The sequence below is a fragment of the Megalops cyprinoides genome, chromosome 22, assembly GCF_013368585.1.
Source record: "Megalops cyprinoides isolate fMegCyp1 chromosome 22, fMegCyp1.pri, whole genome shotgun sequence".
NCBI classification, from domain to species: Eukaryota; Metazoa; Chordata; class Actinopteri; order Elopiformes; family Megalopidae; genus Megalops; species Megalops cyprinoides.
This window is the reverse complement of record NC_050604.1, coordinates 23,606,488-23,626,436: the sequence shown is the minus strand read 5'-3', so window position 1 is coordinate 23,626,436 and position 19,949 is coordinate 23,606,488. Positions and strand designations below refer to the sequence as shown.

Genomic DNA, 19,949 nt, shown 5'->3' with positions numbered 1-19,949 from the left:
CACCTGGCGTTATTCCATGTGTGACCTCTACTGTCCGACTTAGTCTTGTTGATCGTGTGGGTGTTACAGCCATTGTGGAGGTTAAATGGCCTTGTGACTCATATGCAGAAAGTCCCACCCCCAGAAAAGCCTTGGCACGCAGTGATTGCCGCTGTTCAGGCGAAGGCGTGCATAAATGGTTTAGGGTTATGTTCTTTCGCAAATGATGTTCTGAGAGTTTTGGATCTAATTTCTTGGAAAGACACAAGAAATTGCGTTTATCCATTTGTTGTGTTTATTGATGTTTATGTTGTGTGTAACAAGCAACCAGGGTGCCCTTAAGTGCAGTAATGGAACATCCTAAAATTCTTTCCCATGTAACTTTAGCATTGCGGCTTGTTTTGGCTCATATACGATCAACTCAACAGCCTTGGTCAGTACTGTGAAGCCCCTACATTTACCCAAGCTCTTTGCTCCTTTCCAGGAACTGTGTGGATGTGTATATCACATAATATGCATGTCTTATGTGTTTTTTCTTACTGAGGGTGATTTAATGGAGTCCTAAATGGCCAAAGGACAGCCAACCTTAACTTAAATTAACCCAGAGTTGCTTCAGTAAATAACCAGCTGTATAAATGGGTAATGTAAAAAAAATTGTAACCTATATAAGTCGCTTTGGATGAGTGTCTGCTAAATGCCAATAATGTAATGCAATGTAATGGTGGGGTTTAATTTGCAATGAAGTGTTTCTGCAAGGGCAGCTCTTTGAGTCCGGGATCTAGACAGAGCCAGTATGGTGGCGCTCATGCATTCATGAGTGCCAGTATGCCAGTATGCCAGAGCAAAGCCTTGACTGTATGCACGGTTTCATTGTGATGGTTCAGGAACTTTGCTGACACTGCAACCATTTGGCAGATTCTATTTAGTGACTTCTGCATCTAAGTCCCCCCCCCCACATATACACACACACACACACACACACTCCTACTCCCAGGGCCCAAATAAGTTAGTTGATCAAGTAACGAACACACAAGAAATAGTGTAGCAATTCTAAAGAAATAATGATGATCCTCCCTAACGCTAGCATTTAAATGTCTGAATGAAGTTCAGTTTTGAGTCAGTTCAGAATGGAAAGAATAAGGGGCTGACAGTTACAGTTTCAGGAACAGATAATTGAATGGAACTGCTTGCACAAGTCCAATGGGATACAAGGTAATAGATGCATTTTACATTTATAATATAAAGCACAAAGCCTTTCTAGATCCTCAGGCCACTGTCCAAAAAAAAAATCAGCCTATACCAGGCATCAAATACCTCTTACTTACACATACCTTAGAAAACAAAAACAATACAGACTTATAACACACACATGAACAGCACACACAAGGAGGACCGAGACTGAAGAAAAAACATTGAATACATGTATCACATTAATTGGTATCTGTGGAATTTGACACTTCTTTTAGCGCACACAATGCTGCCTGTCCTTCTGAACTTCCATGCATTAATACCCATACAGAGTACTTGCAGGCAAGCACTGCAGTAACAATTAAGGGGTCAGAGAATGACATTTTTTCCTTCCAGCCTTCAGGAAATCCTCAGAGCCAGATATTTCACTGTGGTTGCCTGAAAATGTATAAGCATTTCTAGCAAGGACAATGGAGCTGGCCGGACTCAAAGACGGCTGTCTTTGGGGAACAAAGGGTCAGAAATTAGAGGGCCAGTTTCCTTGCCAAGATGTGCAATTTGGGGGCATGAATGCCGGTGTCTGGTCCAAGAAACGGACAGCTTGGGAGAGGACTATTCAATTACACGGCTATCAGACCCAAACAACAGACATTTTTATATGGGCTAGCTTGTATCTGTCATCATACATTACTATCAGTGGGCGTGGCAGTGAGGCTGAAGTGAGCTGAAAATTATGAGTCAGTGGTCTCCCAGTTTGCATGTTTTCTAGTAATAAAGAGATTCTATGCATATGATTAAAAGATGGCTGACAAGTTTGTTTATACTTTCAGCTATAAACAGGAGCTGATGATTATGCAGATTTATTTCTTGTGAGGTTAGTTTTGTTTTATTATTATATCTTTATTTAATTGGTTTAGCGAGAACAGACAGTATTTGTAGATTTATTTTTTTGTAGATTTTTGTACCCAGATGTTTATGCCCCAGAGCCAGACCTGACTCACCTGGTAAAGTGCCTTAAACTCGTGCTTAGGGTGTGTCTGTGCATTCATGTGCACTCTATGGGTGTCTGGTGCTTCAGGTGTGAAACTGAGGGAGAGGAAAAGATGGTTGGATGTCTGGACTGCTGCATCTGTGCTCGAAATACATCTGCCACCTGAACTGCTTTCAAGATGAACCCCAGACTACACAAACACACACACACACACACACACACACACTGAGACACACACATACATGGGCGTGGACACACCTGCACACACATGTGCGCGCGCACACACACACACACACACACACACACACACAGTTACAGCTCCAGGGCCCTGCACTGCAAGATTAACATTTTTTTTTTGCACTGCCATTAATTTTCCTTTTTTTCCTACAAACTGTTCATGGCAATTTAATACAAAGCCCATTTTTTGAATCAGAGGACTTAAAATAAATCACATTGCACTCCTAGATTGTATTTATAATGAACTACAGATGTTGAAAGTTAGGAAAAAACATTTTTAATGAAAATGATAAGGTATTTGCAAAGAGAGATGGGATTTCAGGATGCACAGACTAAACACACATATTCATAGATTCAGAATTTCATCTGAGCAGACAGGCTTCCAGACCTGTATTTATAAGGTGTTTCAGAGTAGGAAATAGGTCCTAAGAGCTCAAAAACTCTGTATGTAGAGTGATGTAAATTTGGTCCTACTTATCCTCCTAAGAGTGAAAGCTATTTATTAAAATTCTTTAGACTCAGTATTACTCCTATCTCAATGAGCTGTCCTACCCTATTAGGAGTTGCTGATAGATGGCTACATTTATGTGGTGTGAACGCATTTTAGTGAGAGCAAATATGTTTAGCATATATTCGACAACATAGAGCTGGTCAGAGAAGGATAGTGTTTTATTTGCCATTGACCTTGTCACTCCATCTGTGAAAGGAATGTCAGCATTTACAGCTGAAATAACAGTCATTTTAACCTTGGGTTTTCTACCAATGAGGAAAATGTTTTTATTTGAATGCAATCTCACCCCCATCAGGATGTCACCTAAAAGACCATGATTGATGACTCCATTTCTGTGACCTCATGTAGGCGCACAGCTCAATTACAACAGCTAGCTACATACCAAACATCTACATTGCATTTCAGTATTTATAACAATACAGAGCTGTGTATGAAACTAATGAATGGCCTCTACAATATTTCACATAGCGATTATGTCATCTACAGGGCTCAGAATGTCACACATTATGTTGTGGAGACAGTCACTGGGCAGTTGGAAGAGGAGATTTCACTCTGTGAAGAAATCTGACAACAGCACCCAAAAAGCCAGCTACATAACAGCTGATTGCGGAATTCTGTGCAATATCTGCAACCTGTGGACTTACTTTGGCCTAAATAGGATCTCCAAGCCTTGGGGGAAATTGGGGAATTAAGGCAGTATTAATCACAATGAAGAAATAAAACAATACATCCCAGACATTATTGTGATTATTAACATCAAAACAATTTCAAATGGTTGTTTGTTCACAAAATGTTGTGGCATGACTACACTTCTTTTTTCAACCACATTTGGGGATGACCTGTAAAAAATGTCATTGCAACCATTCTCTTGCAGCACTTCACACTTCAGCTGAGATCTGCTCGCAGCAAATGGTCTAACTCTGCTGAAAGTAGGAGTAGAAAGCTTCATAAACATCTCCCACTGCTCTGAGGAAGTTTTTTTCAGTCCTAAAAGTGCTTTTAGCAGGATTCTTGCTTTATAAATACGCCCAGAAGTAATTTGGCAAATTGCTTGCCTTTATGAGAGGCCTTGACTTCCTTGAACCTGGTCTTGAATGCAGCATTCATGCTTGTGACTGGTTCTTTGTGAAAAACTCGTTTTTAAGCGGAAGATGCCATTTGTTTAGATGATCTCAAGCGTTTTCCTTCGGATTTACAGGTGCCCCCCAGACTACTTGCTTCATAGCCCATGGTGGCAAGATACACATGCATCCTCCTCCTGGCAGTGCTAACTCTGCAGGCTTGCATTTCGTAATAATGAACATTTCAGTGGGACGTGGTAGATTCACCTTGATGTAAATTCACACCATCTTGCATCTTCCACTTGGTCACTTGCCTGCAGTCTGAGGAAAAATCTGTCTGCCCTTAGCCAAAACAATGCATGCTACTGATAAATGGCTTCTATGCATTACCTCCTTCCATACCACAGGGAAAGAGGAAGCCTTTGGATGTTTCTATATAGTTCCAGATGCTCTGATTGAATCTCAAATTAGCAGATGGTTGATCCAGATTTCTTTAGATCTTTGTAATTTGCTCGGTGGAATTGTACTAAGATTAATGTTTCACATTTTGAAATAAATGCAAGAAGACAAAATTGTCACATACTGTATGTTTTCTTTTTCTTTTATGATGTATTTTATTCCTATTCATTTGGGTATATCACTGAACAAAGAGGGTACAGCATAGGACATTGGTTTGCACTGAAAGCAGAATTCTTCTACTTTAAGAGGAACAAATAATTGTCCGCAAGGAGCAACCCCTGTACTGTGTGCTTGGAATAGGAGGATACATGACGTTCAGTGGACATCGTAAAATAAATAAATAATAATTAGATAATTGTTAAGTAATTCATATTCTAAACCCCCCCACCCCCGGCTGCATACACACACTAAATCCCTCTACTTCATTGAAAAAATGGGAAACAGACACTTCTGGTTTTCTGGTCTAAGGGTGAGCGCAATTACATGTATCATGTCAGTGATGTATGAGTATGAATGTGAGGATGGCTGTTAGCTCCTCTGTCCTGCAGTAATGGACGCCCGGCTGGCGAGACCGAGGGGGGGGCATTAGGTTAATGCGTCTGTAGGGCTGGTGCGACTCAGCAAAAGGCAGGTTGAAAAGTAGGCCGCGAATGGAGACCGGCTGTTTGCAGTTAGTCAGTTAGTCACGTAGGTGACGTGAAAATCCATAGGGAACAGGGAGCAGCTTCTCCTTTGGCTGGAATTGACCACCGATCGATGCGGGAGGAAATTGGTCCATTGGGTTTGAGGAGCTGGGAGAGTTAGAGGGAGAGGTAGCAGTCACACATGCATGCACACACACAGACACACATATGCACACACACACACACATACATTTCCATGTTCAATACACACACATGCGCACACACACACACACAAACAAACACACACACGCAATATACACACACAGACACACACACATACATACACACGCAATACAAACACAGACACACACATCTGAGTCTGGTAAAAACTATGCACTCACACCCGGACACCTACACATGCAGTACATCTACCCACAACAGATCCATCTCAATGAGAGTAAATGCAGTTAAAGGAGCAAAAAGTGTCAAAATAGTCCTTTCCACGTTGAATTCCATCGAAGTGTTATTTTTGTGCTTAGATTGGCCTTCTTGTATGTCTGACAATAATTGTGTCTGGATGTCTAAATGCGTCGCATCTTCTGTGGAGCGCAACAATACCCTTGACATGAGCTCATCACTTTCTGCATCATAGAGTCCAGCTGTCACGCTGGGTTAGGAACTGATCCTAATGCGTAAAAGAGTTTGTCTGTGTGTATACGTGCGTGTGTGTGTGTGTGTGTGTGTGTGTGTGTGAGTGAGTGAGTGAGTGAGTGAGTGAGTGAGAGAGAGAGAGATAGAGAGAGAGAGAGAGAGAGAGAGAGAGAGAGAGAGAGAGAGAGAGAGAGAGGAAGTCTGCATGGATCAGGTCATCTTAGACAGGACTGTCTAATGAATGGTCAGTCTGGTGACCACTCGTGGCCCTAGTAATGTCTGCTCCGGAGACAGATTGCCAGTGAGTGGGTAAAGTCGCCCGAGGGCCTGGTTCCAGTAAGGAGGTTTAGCTTCAAGCCAAAGAGTACCCTGCTGTTCCTGCAGTGCACCAGAGACTTTTTTTTTTAAAGTCAGTGATGAACAGTGTTTCCTTTTTGCAAGATATTAATATGAATAATGAAAAGAAGGACAGCACAGATGACAAAAATATCTGTAGCAATTAATCAACAGCGTCTAATCTCTGAGGGGTTGAGACTGAAAAATCGGAACACGGAATGCTCACAAATGACCTTTCATGAGAAGGTATAAGAACGTTAACAGCATTTGATGTTGCATTGATACAATGAACATTACGTGTATATTTGTGTAGTATTCACCACTGCTTCATAACAACAGGACTTAAATATTATGTAAAAAAAAACTGTAATGTGTATACATAGTTTAAAATGTAACAACATGCATATATCCAACCAGACACAAGTAGTGTCTGGTTGGATATATGTACAGAAGATTTTTTTAATAAGGTGGGGGTGGAAATGATTTTGCTTCTTAATTTTCTATTTTTGACATTAATAAACGTTTTTCTTTACATTCTGTGTATAATAGAGAAAAGAGTTGGAAAATGAATTCTTAGCAAACAGTAAACTGCAGTACTAAATTGTTCGTGTCCTCCTTCTATTAAATATCTTATGAAACTTTACTGTTCCCATGGCAAACACTCTTTAGCCTGTTCATTCAATAGTACTTATATACCTAATACAGCAAACACAAACCGCTGACAGTCTGCATTACAGAAAGTGTGTACAGTTTGTGTGCTTTGTATTTCTAAGGTCAAAGTTGATAGACTGTTTTACCATTAAAAAATGAAGAAGTAATTATGAAGCTTTGTTGAATCCCTGCTTGCAGCCTTGAACCTGAACTCTTATTGGATTTCTCTTTGCAGTACTGAATGTTGTAATCTTTTCATACATAAAGACATCAAGGTTGAAAGTCCTCTCCTCTTGTGTAAAAAAAAGAAAAGAAAAGAAGAAAAAAAAAAGCTCTTAGATAAAGCCTGACATCACAGGCTCCCTCTCACTTATGAAGAATCCTGGAGGATTCTGCAGGGGTGAATCAAGGTGGAATGCTTGCCCATGAGCCGGCTGGGTAAATTGTTTCACACAGACGGGCCTTTGATCTCAGACCCACAAGCTTACTTTCTGACACCACTCACAAGCAGAGGGAACAGTTTGATTGGATACCGTTACTGTCAGTTTTCGCATGACCATTTTATCTGTCGGAGATCATGTTCAGTGTGATGTCATAGATAGATGAAAGTCAGAATGTTGGAGGCCAGCGCTTGGCAGTCTTCACAATGCAAGATCTGAGCTCCACAATACATCTTCATCAAAGTGTGTTTAGCAAGGCGAAATACACTTATCTGTGTTGTATAGCAACATATTTCCCGATAAGCCCCATAAAGCATGTAATTATTGTCAACTATACTGTCAGCCTAACGTGCACATAATTAAACAAGGCAGAAAAAGATGACAGTACTACCTCATCATGACAACAAGGTATTTAGAAATCTAGAGGTATTACATTACTGGACAAATAGGAAGAGCTGCCTGTCCTTTGTAGCACAACATACAACTGATGTAATTATACCCAATGCCTCATATATAGGCATGGACAAATTCAACCCAGGTGTTAAAGTGATATATTGTGTATTTGTCTATTGGATTTTCAGTATTTAATGTAGAAACATATATTAAATCTGAAATATATCTTGTAGCAAATACCATAACCTTCATTATATAAGTTATTATATTTACACTTCCATATGTTGTTTGTCACCACTGGTTACTTTAATACAGGATCAATAACAAAGCCTATGCCTTCATTGGTTATAATAACATGGCTGCTTATCCATAATGAGTTATGCATTAAATTCTCAGCCATTTGGCACAGAGCATATCAGTTCCTTCTAAAGTCCAAGATAACCACAATGCACTCTGTGATGATCATGAGGCCACTTATGAGGGCTTAAGAATGAAGCGATGAAAGTTTCATGGACGCCGTTTTGAGGTGTTCACCAAAAGAATGTCGGTGACCCAGCCTCGCTTGTAATTTCCCCAGGTCTGCAGTAAAGTTCCACTGAAGACAGACTCTTCTTCCCTCCTCACCTCTGTTGCATTTTGTCGGCAGATAAATCAACACAGTTCTTGTCAGAAGCTCAGCGCCCCCGTGGAGAAGTTCTTCTGTTCCTCCTTTGATCTGACTTTAGCCGATAAAATTCTTCCCCGCGCGTCAAGCCAAGAAAGGCTTGAGTCCTGAAAGGTTGCAGAGAGTGAGTGACAGATGCCGCCCTCGCCCTGTGGAAACAAATGTTCCTTCAGACCCTTGGAAATCACCGTTTAACTCGTACTTGTGACTTGAGCAGGTGTTTCATCTTTCCTTACCGATTGGCAATGTTGCCCTCGGGTTTAAATTTTTCACCATATTTCATCTGTTAGATGGATTTTTTGCCTTTCTTCTTTAGGCTTATCGCCCAGCCTGTGAAACGCTTTGTACGTCGCCTCTCCTAATTTGACAAGCGTTCGGTCTGAAAGACAGCACAGGTCTGTCACACGCTGTGCCGCGGGACAGAGTGACATCAGCACATCTTCCGGACACGTCCAGCACACTGTCCTTCAGCCTGGTATCCAGCATCTGACATCTCCGGGTGTCTGTGCTCTGCTGCCGGCCGCTAAACTCCTGCTGTCATTGCTTGAGGAGAAAGCTTGAAAGTGACAATTTGCTCGGGGCGAACTTCATAATTTATGTGCCAGTCTAAGAGGCAGACAAGTTCACTGAATGGGCTGTGCAAGCCTGAAGAAGACCGAATTCTCCAGCACAGGCTACGACTGGGGTTCACTCAAATATGTAAAACAGCTCAACATTCCTTTGCTTTTTCAATCAAAATATGTTTTTTTTTATAGGGGAAAAACATGGTATCAAATGGAATCCATTGAAAAATAAATACAATTTTCAGGCAAATTGATGTAATCGCTCTTTCATCAATTACAGTTTTTTTGTTTTTTTTTACAATGTTATCCATTTATACGGAAGCAATTGTGGGTTAAGTACCTTGCAACAGTGCCCCTGTGGGGAATTGAACCAGCAACCTTTTGAATCTTTTGAATACGAATCCTGCTCCTTAATCACTACACTACACTGCCGCCCAAAGGGTTTTTTTTTGTTTATTACATGAGAAAGCTTTATGAAATCACATCAACTTGAACACTGTTCTATTTGTTTCCAAATTAACATGCATAATAGATTTGAAGGGGGCACCAGGGGTTGAACCTGGGACCTCCTGATCTGCAGTCAAATGCTCTACTACTGAGCTATACCCCCATTCCCATGTGCATTAATGACCATTAAAAACTCCTCCTACCCCACCAGCTACTTATCCACTTTTTTTCTGGTGGTGCGGATCCCTTTTAGTGTAAGGACAACAAAAATAGTGCCGACAGAGAAAAAGCCGTACAAGTTCAGCACAGCTATCGTATAAATACAGATCTTAACTAGTTAGCAAGATCTATCACACCAGAATTAGACTAATTGTTCTTGTCAGGTAAGAACATTTTGATATATTAGATTGTGAGAGAAAGGAAGAGAACTAGCCGGCTGGAGTTTAACATTCATGCACTGATGCAGTGTAGTACTACAGTAACCGCAAAGTGCTTTGTCTTCTACACAGAAACAAATGTTACCTTTAATCTCTAATTTCATTATTAACTTACTTTTGTTAATGTTAGGGATAAATTAACTTAATGTTTTATAAGGAAAGAGAAACACTTGCTTAAATCGTTTCCAAAATTTGCTGAAGCTAAACATTGTTATTAGATTAAATCTGGGCTTCAGTCACTTTGAGCAATTCGCCTCGTCTGCCTGAGCAAATATGAAATTATACATATTACATGGTTTCCATGGAAAAGATATTGCCATGGCGTTCCCTCCTCACAGGATTTGGAGTTCTCATTATTCTGGCAAGACTGCGCAGATGATATTGATCACCATTCTGTGTCAATGCCAAGATGGCTTCTCTTTTGATCTCGGAGGAAACATCCACCATCTGTAGCAAAATATTTCTTCTTTTCTTTTTTTTTTGTTTATATCAGGTGGGAGGATTATCACTGACAACAGGTTTTCTTCAGTTTGCCTGAAGTTCCCTGAACGTGTACCCACAGTGCGGCATCTGAGAATACTCCCACAGCCCCCCCACCCCCCCACCCCCAACCCCACTAGAGTGCTTATAACTGCACCTCAGCCTCACACAATGTTCAACCAAAGATAAATGTCCGGGAACCCGTGATATAACATCATGTGTTACTCCTGTGAGCTAATCAACAAGTTAGTTTATGCATTCAGAACTCGTACCCTGTCTCTGAAGACCTGCTCTGCAGCATCCTAAGCGATTGAAATGAATTGAATTGAAGTGAAAAGGAATTGACTGCAGTGTGCGTCCCAGACAAATTTGTTTGTCGTTGTCGTCTATTTTTACTGGGGTAAAAAGAGGGGAGTGATTTGAAGCAGACTAAGCACTAATGGTATGGAACGTACCATCAGCGCGTCTCCTTTATGCACCACTCTTTCATCTGATTCCAAATCATGCATCATAATCGTGCAAAAAATAGGTCGTTTACAGGAGGGGATAACAGTGGGATTAGGTAATGGCACAATGTTAAGCATTGCAAAAAAATAATTCCATAACAGCGCAGAAAAGACCGGACTAAATCCCGGATCAAAGATGGTGAGCGATCTGTCTCGCTTTGGCTGCATCAGCTCTCCTCTGAATTATTGACGTATTGAGGTTAACATCAGAGAGGATGCAGTGATGCAACGCTCCCCCCCCCCCCCCCCCCCCCGACAACCCCACCCCACTCCAGATCACAGGAGCAGCAACTGCACCATTCCATTGCTAAAATGGGGGGGTGGGAGGGTTGACAGAAACCTTGTTTTCCATGAGGCTTCAGCATTAATCTCAGAGTCAGAGGTGAAGGCGGACAATGACTGGGGCTAATCCATAACGTCAGGGGCAAGGCCCTGTCCACACAGTCATCTGCCAGACTTTGAGAGACTGCAATACAAGCCGGCCTCAATAGGTTTGCTTTTTAAGAACAGTCATTTCAGAAGGTAGCGGTGACAGTACCACCAGTACTGTGTGACTGAGTCATGCATTGTGCTTTTTTTTTGCTTTTCAAATTTTTCAAATTGGATTTTCATTCAGGCACTTGACAATTTCTTGGAGACTTAATTTAAGGGAAAAAAAAAATCATCATGCAAGTTATGGATAGGAATGGATTGCATTAGATAAGCTAACATTTTAAACAGAGAGGATCAATGTGAGAAAAAAAAAATAAAACTTAAGCAGTGGGGAGAATAAAGTAGGCCTCACCTTCTCTCTCTTCTTCAACTTCTCTCTCTTCTTCTATTTCTTCTACATTGATCACAATTCCCGAATTGTAACATGAATTTGGGATGCAGTCTTAAGTCTCTGAGTGCTCTCCAAGACTCCCTCTGTCTGTCTCTCTCTTTAAGAGTCTCCAGCATGTATATATATTGGACACTTGCCATTTCAGTGACAGTGGGCAATTATGGGGGTAGGCGGTTGGGTTGGCAATTCTTCCAAAATGAATGGAGAGCAGCATTGTGACAGCCATGCAAACAGGGGCCTCATTAGGTGTGTTTAATTTGGCTAAAGCACAGCCATACACAGAGGTGTAGCATGCAGAGACTTTTTACAGGAAATATTTAGTCTGTTTTGGTACGCTTTTGGGGCTGTGCAAGATGGGAGCGTGAGCCACCAAAAAGCCTCAGATAGGCATATGTTTGTCCGCAGGCCTCACAACGTCAGGTATGAGAAGTGTTTTCACAGGATTCTTCTGAGTCTCTGAAATCCTGCTACATTATTTAGTGTAGTTTTTAGCATAACTGTTTATATGTAATGGAAAATATGTTTTTATAGTTTGCTTTCATCTCCTTAAAGTCATCAACAAACTATAATTCTGGCTGTATGTATGGAAGTCCAGAGTAGGTACCAAGTCATTACAATTAGAAAGAAAAGAGCAACGGTTATGTCCAGTGAAAAGAACCACCTGCGATGGCATTTATGGACACCACCATCAGGGCTGTTTGCCACAAGTCATCTCTTTTCCTTCCAGAGAATATCCCGATAAATGATTTATTTCACCAGTTTTCTTGGGTAAGCACAACGTTTGTTTGTTTTTTATTGCCCCTAGGCTAAGTTTTTTTCTTTTTCTTTGAGTAAATGCACACTCATTCGTGCATAGTATAGTGATCATTGTGTTTTTTTTCCTCCCACTCTTCTCAGTGAGTTTCAAAGCTTGTTCATTTTTACGCACCGGGGACACGGCTCTGACATGACTTATTTTTTCTTGAAAACAACTCAAGAAGATGGTGTCTACGTGAACTTCTAATCTTGCACATTCTCCCTCCAATTTTCCATTTAATATGACAAGGCCTCTCCTTATAAAACACTAAAAGCCAAGCTAAGACACATAAAATCATTCAAGCTTGATTTTGGAATTACTGAAGACAACTATTAAACAGAGCAACACTGATGGGTGACACAGGAAACTTTGTTTGGTATAACTTTGGCCTCAGATTCCTACAGCTGAAACTATCTGCTAAATATAATCTTAGGTAAGCCGTCCAAACACTCCCCTGCCTCTTCTCTCTCCTCTCTAGTGGAATTGGTCCTTTTTTATGGGGAAGGTGATGCTATATGTTAGGCTGGAGAGACCCCTGTGAAGGCCGCTTTCCTCCAGGAACATGGAAGGACCAACCCAGGTAAAGATCGATGTGTGATCAGGTATGTGTGTTACAGGATACCTTCATCAAGGGGGAAACAATTCATTCCTTTTAGTTTCTTTTTTCCCTGTCCGTTTTTTTCTGTGTTGCTCTTTTCTATTTTGCAAATAAACATCCAGTCGAGTCACGTTGTCACCACTTACACGAGCAGGGAGCCGCAAATCGCATTTATAAATATCTTGTATATAATTTGCCTTTGTGTGTGTGTGAGGCTTTGTTTTGATTTAGCTGTGCTAGACTGCTCAAAAAAATAATTTGGATGAAGGGAAGTGAGAAGGGGAACGCGCCTGAAATGGGGATGAGGCTGCACGGATGGACGATGATGCATTTTTTTTTTTTGCTCGGGAGAAACGCTTCTTCACTTCTGATTGTTATGATAAGTGCCTGCGGATTCTTACAGTTAGAGCAGTTCAGCCTGTGTTTAAGGGCCCTGATTCGGTGTAAACAGAGGGCCTTAAACACTGAGTGGATGGATTTAAGCATCCATCACAGACACGACAAAAAAACAGGACAGGTATTCGGTGAGCAACCCCGCTTGTTAATGCCTCCCTTAGATTCTAGGCTGTCTAGTCAAGGTTGCACACGTTAACTTGTGGGAGGGCTTGAATAGTGTTATGTTCACACTCACTGGTCTGGGAGCGCTGTTAGCCTGGTCTGGCACTGTTGCTCATTCAGCTTGAAAGGGTACGCTTCTGTTCTTTTGTGATGGAAGTCGCTCTGCAAAACAGCATCTGCTGAATGTAATGTAATGTATTAATTAACAAACCATCAGTCATCTTCATGGCAGCACCACACATGAACAAAAGCATAACAACGGTGACAGATCATGTTACACATCAACTTAAAGAAAAAAATGGATTCATAATTATCAAGAATAATCATGAGAAGGGTTGAAGACTGAGATGATCATCAGTATAGTGTGGGACTTTTCTGGAAGTTAGATATTTGGCTAAAAATGCAATCAGACCCATTTCTGTAGCAGCCTGAGCTCTGGCCTGAATGAGCAATGAGCAAATGCCTTTGCTTGTGAAAATGAATATGAGTCATCCCAGAGATGGAGCTGATGGAGACACTGGCAGCTTGAGCTATTAAAATAATTTTGATGGCCTTCGTCATCAGACATCCCACATCTCCGTTTGAACAATGGACTGTAACTTTTCCTTTTTTTTTTATCAGTAAGACAAAAAAAAAAAAAAAAGATTGACAATGATCTAATCAGGCAATACGAGCAGCAGGCTGCTCTGTGAAGTTTGGCTGAAACGGTTGGGCCTTCTTGCGCCCTGGATGTGCAGAAAGCTGACCCCTGGGTGGGGGAGCATTTAAGCAGTCTTGCTCCCCTACCCTCTGTCCCCTGGCATTGCTGGCCCAGCTCTTGGCAGGCCTCTCATGCAACTCGCTCTGCTGGGAAATGTTGTCTTCGGCTAGGCCGAATGAGGCAGCTCCCGGGGACCGAAGTGGTGAATACTGACAGTGATACAAGGGAACGTGGGGGCTAACCGGGCCAGAGGAGCTGGCCGGAATTGGGAAAGCGATCACGGCTTGGCTTTGCCCTGTCGTCTGAAAGGGCTCAGAATTACAGCGGTAAGATGGTCTCTGTACCAGCTCCTCGGTCCGTGACATTCTGCGGCCGTGAGGGGCACTGCGTCATTGTTTTAACAGAAACAGCCAGCTGTCTTTGAGAGGGGTGGTGGTAAAAACATAATTCACGCCGGGCACAGCGAGTTGTGGCACGATCCGAATGCTGGTAACTCAGGCGTATGAATAAGAGGTCAGGGGCAGGAAGGTCTACAGGATGGTGTAAAACCCGCTCTGTTCGCCGGACGCCGTCGCAAAGAGCTGAGACTTCACATCGCTCAGTATCTGCCCCCTCCGAGCACCCATCTCTGCGCCATACCTGTTGGAAAACACATTAATATTTCACACTTTTCATTCTCAGCAAAAGCCCTCTCCAGTCTTTGTTTCAGAAGACAGGAGATGCATTTCAGATGTCTGTTTTTTTTTGCCTGGCTTGCGAGTGTCAGCGATTTATTAGGTAATTAAATGCACATAGCCATGCATTTTTCATGCAGAATCTACATGTCTACATCATGAAGACTCAGATGTTCCACTCTAAGATGTGCACTGGAACACATGAATCCTGGAAAACACACAGTTTTGTGCAATATTAAAGAAGACGCATTCAATGCAACTGTAAGTTGCATTCTTTTGCATCTTAGGCTGGAGAGACCCCTGTGAAGGCCGCTTTCCTCCAGGAACATGGAAGGACCGACCCAGGTAAAGATCGATGTGTGATCAGGTATGTGTGTTTTATCCAATTTATAACCAACCAAGCATTGAAAATCTCATCTTTTAGGATATGCACAGGAAAGCCTATGACGACATTTCTGGTTAGGGTGCATGATAATGGCAATTTCCATAAATTTAAGCAATGTTAATTATCTTGCATTTAAGATTAATTAATCTTGGTGCTATGCAACATGTGGTGCTATCTATTCCTCAGTGCGGGGTACTTAATTCTACCTTTTATTTAATGTCACAGAACTGAATTCTGGAATAACATGGATATGGACCAATCCCCTGCTGTCGATGAACAGGCGGTGCACAGCACATTGGTCCTGACATGTTTTGGTCTTGCAGGAGACAATGTTGCATGGCATAAAGACAGCAGGAAGATTGAGAATGGCAGGCTCACTGAGGGTACTTTGTGCAGCTCAGTGTACAAACAGCAGAGATGACACTGAACCAAAGAGGCCACTGCGGTTAGCAACACCTACCCAACCGCCTGCAATGTCAAAACATGTCATACCGCTCTCAGATATGATCATCACTCACACACGCATGCACGCACACACACATGCGCACGTGTATGCACACACACATACTTGTGTATGTGTGTAGCGTGGTGGCTTCAGCTAGGTATACAACATTTCAACTGAGAATGAAAACACAGTTATAAAGTTGAGAGAGAGAAAGAGGGAGAGAGAAGGAAAAAAAAAAAACAGACCAGCGCAAAATGAGCACAATGTATTACATCCAATGCTCTGTCAAAATAATTGAAATGGCTCAGCTTTTATAACGGCTCAGACAAGCTGTCAGGTTTGTTAAGTATCAAAATAAAACACAGGCGCCGTAACTCGGAGATGCCACTCTGCATCTGAAGCAGCTATTGATGTCACGAGGCCGGCGACGGCAAATTGATTATGCTGATCAGAAGGTGGGCCGCAGCGGGGTGGGGTGCATTAAGTGGCCCTGCTTTCTCTCGCCGACGCGTGCCGGCTCAGGACATCCGAGGGCACTCCAAAAAACGAAATGGGGCGCCCACCTTTGAATTATGAACGGGTATCTGAATTTCAAATACGCAACCGGATAGCAAAAAAAAAAAAAAAACTCCTGTTACGCTAGGTTATGTTAGTGCCCTGCTGATTTGAAACAATCTAATATGAACAGGGTAGGGATGTCTGTTTGCTCATTTCATGGCGGCTGTAGAATGAGGCAAAAAGGGAATGATGAAGACTCAGGCATGAGAATGTGTGAGAATATTTGGTTTGAAAAGATCTCTGACCGTTGACATCCGCCTACCGACATCTTCTAGATGACTGAGGCCAAACAGACACGGCATTGGGAGAAAACATGTAATTATTTTTGCCGTGGATTTCATTTAGCTGCTGCGGTGTTACAAAACATAAAGAGGTCAAATGGGCACAATCCATTTACACTGCAGTCAGATAGGATTTTAACACCCCCTCAGTACTTGTAGGCCACAATTAAGGGCTCTTCTGCCTCTCATATGATATTTCCCCTCGAGTTCGGATGGTTGGAGGTTGGATTTCTTTCATATCGTTTGTCTGCGAGGGTTTTTGCGTTCAGTGCTTCCTTTTCAAGAAAAAAAAGTCCTTATCCTCAGCCTGCCCTTACATGCTAAGTGGTTAGAATCTTCATATTGGATGTTCATATATATTTGCATAATTGTAAAAATACCTCACGGCGGTGCATTAAATTTTAAATTTTTAAAAGCAAACATCGCAGGGTAGACCTGCGCCTGTGAACTTTACTGAGTAATGCAGGGAGGGGAAAATGGATACAATCTGCATACAGCACAGGTTTCCAGGACAGGCCCCAGGCTCTGAGGCCTTGTTAGCTTGAGCGCTGGCCCTCGTTTGACTTTACTGGGTTTACGTAAGCTAATGTCCTGTTCCCCTTTCCTCAAAGCTCAGGTAGCTGTAATAGCTGTGTTTTTGTGCACCATTACAGGGCATTGAGTGAATATTTTTCTTCCATTTGTAAAAAAAAAAAAAAAAAGTAGAATTGCAGGAGCAGCCTAAGGAAACCCCTAGAGCTAGCTTCATATCAGAACTGTGTTAGTGTTTGTTTTCTTGCTTGTGGTCTCTGTTGCCATGGAGGAAGATTCTGTTTCCGTACTAACGATAAACACTTCCCCCTTATTCTCTTCCTTTTAAACTACAACTGTAAACTGAAATTGTTAAAAGTACAGATGCAGCAGCACTGTTTTTTTCCCCCATTAGGATGGCGCCATGGCAACATATCCGGCCATTTCTTCAAGGTACTCCAAGGACTTCCATTTGCGCCGCTTTCGGAAAAATAAAGAAAAGAAAAACATGGCCTTGCCTTCTACAAAATGTGTGGCTCAAGATTTGCTTTAAACTCACCTTTCTGCTGTTGGTATCTCTCTATTGATCTACTGTGTAGGTAAATACTTGCCTGGTTTTAATGAATAAACTCATACCAGAGACCACAGCATTATATCATACGGAAATATAATATGGAAGCTCTGGGCTTATATGCGTTCGGGGACATAAGTGTGTGTTAGAGACCACTTCAAAATGAAATAGCTTTGAAGCTGTACAGTGAAAACAAGAAAATAATCTTTGTCACCGCTACTGATAATACTGACTCTCCAACTGTGTGTCAGCCATTCCTCTGATTCTGGGGTTTGTTATATACCTTCAGCAGGGGTCCGGGGTGCTGAACTCGCTTGCTTTCACAACCTGAGATGAGTTGTTTGTGTTTCTATTTATACCTTTGAAAAACGGCGACTTAAAGACGTATTAACAGAAGTACTGCTGTTGCGCAGGCATTGTTTTTTTATGTCAAATAAATTAATAATAAATAATAATACATATGACTGACTTTACCCATTGTGTTCACATAAACAAATTTACAAGAAAGATTGCAGAGTATTTTTCGTTTTAATTCCTAACTCCTATTGTTTCCCGACATCCATAATTTATATCCACTGCTTGAGCTGTCCTTTTCAGACCAACTCAGTCCCCATTATGTGTGTCCGAAACTTCAAAAGCCAATCGGATGGCGTGAACGCAGACGGTGTGTTTTAAGAAGCGACAGGAGCGTAAGGCTTCGCATGAATTGTCAGGTTCGGCCTGATTTAGTCACGTCCTTCCTTATTAATGGGTCGCGCTGTCCGTGGCATTCATAATTACAGCCTTATTTCCGTACCTTTGACAGTAACAAACTACAATGTTGGCCGTTTACTCTCGTGCCATTTTTCATAAAGGCAGAGATGGTCTTGTTTTCTCCGCCTTGTAATGAATTGCGAGAGTCCGGCGGGAGCTTTGCTGTAATAGATGGTACCAAAAATTAAAGTAATAAGTGAAGGTAATTATGCCATTTCGCAAATAACTGGATATGGCAAAGGATAGCATAAAATTGACATATAGATAATTATTTGAAGATTTGCCATAATTAGCAACCTGGGAAAATAATAAAATTACCATTTACTTGTTATAAATTGAATTGTTATGTATGCCATTATTTTATTGGTTGCCGTATATAACCTTATGCTAAGTATAACTTTTTTATCATCAGCACTATCTGTGTGCTGGTAAAAATGTTAATAGGTTATCCATAATCAAGTATGTTAGCATTACACAAATGTGATAGCATGAAAAAGGTGCACTTTCTTATCAAAAGGGCAGTTTAGTGACATTTACATGCCGATGAAAAGGCATTTAACTCACAAGATGATTAACCTCATTCCCCCTGCCAGATCTGTGGATGCAAGTCAGTCCATGTTTCAGCTGGATAACCAATCAACTTGAAAACAGCTCTCAATGATCACCAGATTTGCTTTTGTCACCAGATGAGTTGAGAGAGACGCGCATCTGAATACACTGCAGCCATCATTGGGCAGAGACTGCATCTTCATTCCATACAATCTTGTTTCCTGACACTCATTGAACTCCACTTCAGACCCATGTTACTAGTGCATAAACACAAAAAAGAGAAAATGTTTACATGTCCTGAAATGACCTGGAGCTCTTTCTGAAGTATAATGAGAGAACTTCTGGTGATGCATTCTCTCTTCCTCGGTCTGTCTTGGACCCTAGTGGTGGAACTTGCTTGCTGTTCCACTCAGAACAACCAAGCTGTTGGCCATCTTCCACCGTAGACTGAAGACCCACTACTTCAGGGTACGCCTCAACCCCCTACACAAGCATGATCTTTCATCCCCCTTGTGTATCTTTCTATATGTGGAAATGTACTTCGGGGTTATGTGTAATTATTTATGTGGAGGTTTACTTCAGGGTATGTGTTAGCATTGTATTTGGAATAGTACAGTCCCTCTGTCGCCTGTACTCCATTGCATGTACATGTTGATCTAGGCATGCACTTGTGATCTCAACAGTATGTTTGGCACTGATGCTTGTTCATGTGTGGGTTTGTGGTATCCTGTTATATGTATACCATATACCATATATATATATATATATATATATATATATATATATATATATATATATATATATATATGTTATATGCAACATTATATCCCGCTTTATTAGATGCACTTTGGACGTTGCTCTGAGCGAAAGTGTCTCCTAAATGGCAATGATCTAATGTAATGTAATGTGATCCTAAAATATAGGCAGATTTTGTTCTGATTTTGTGGAGACAATTATACAATTAATATTAATTAATTGATTAGTGATTACGAATTCGACAGATTTAAAGCAACAAGCCTTTTGTACATGGCAAAATAAATGGGAGTGGAAAGTGGAAAGTGGAAAAATGACCAGGTTTTTATCAGAGAGCCAGGTAAGCTCATATGCCTGCAATCTGCGGCCTTTAGGTTA

The 19,949-nt window shown here is 41.4% G+C and overlaps 1 non-coding gene across 1 annotated transcript; it reads right to left on the bottom strand.

The window, feature by feature from the left end:
* Positions 1 to 9,285: 9,285 nt before the first annotated feature.
* trnac-gca lies at positions 9,286 to 9,357 on the bottom strand. Its single transcript has one exon. It is a non-coding gene; the product is annotated as a tRNA-Cys (tRNA).
* Positions 9,358 to 19,949: the final 10,592 nt, after the last annotated feature.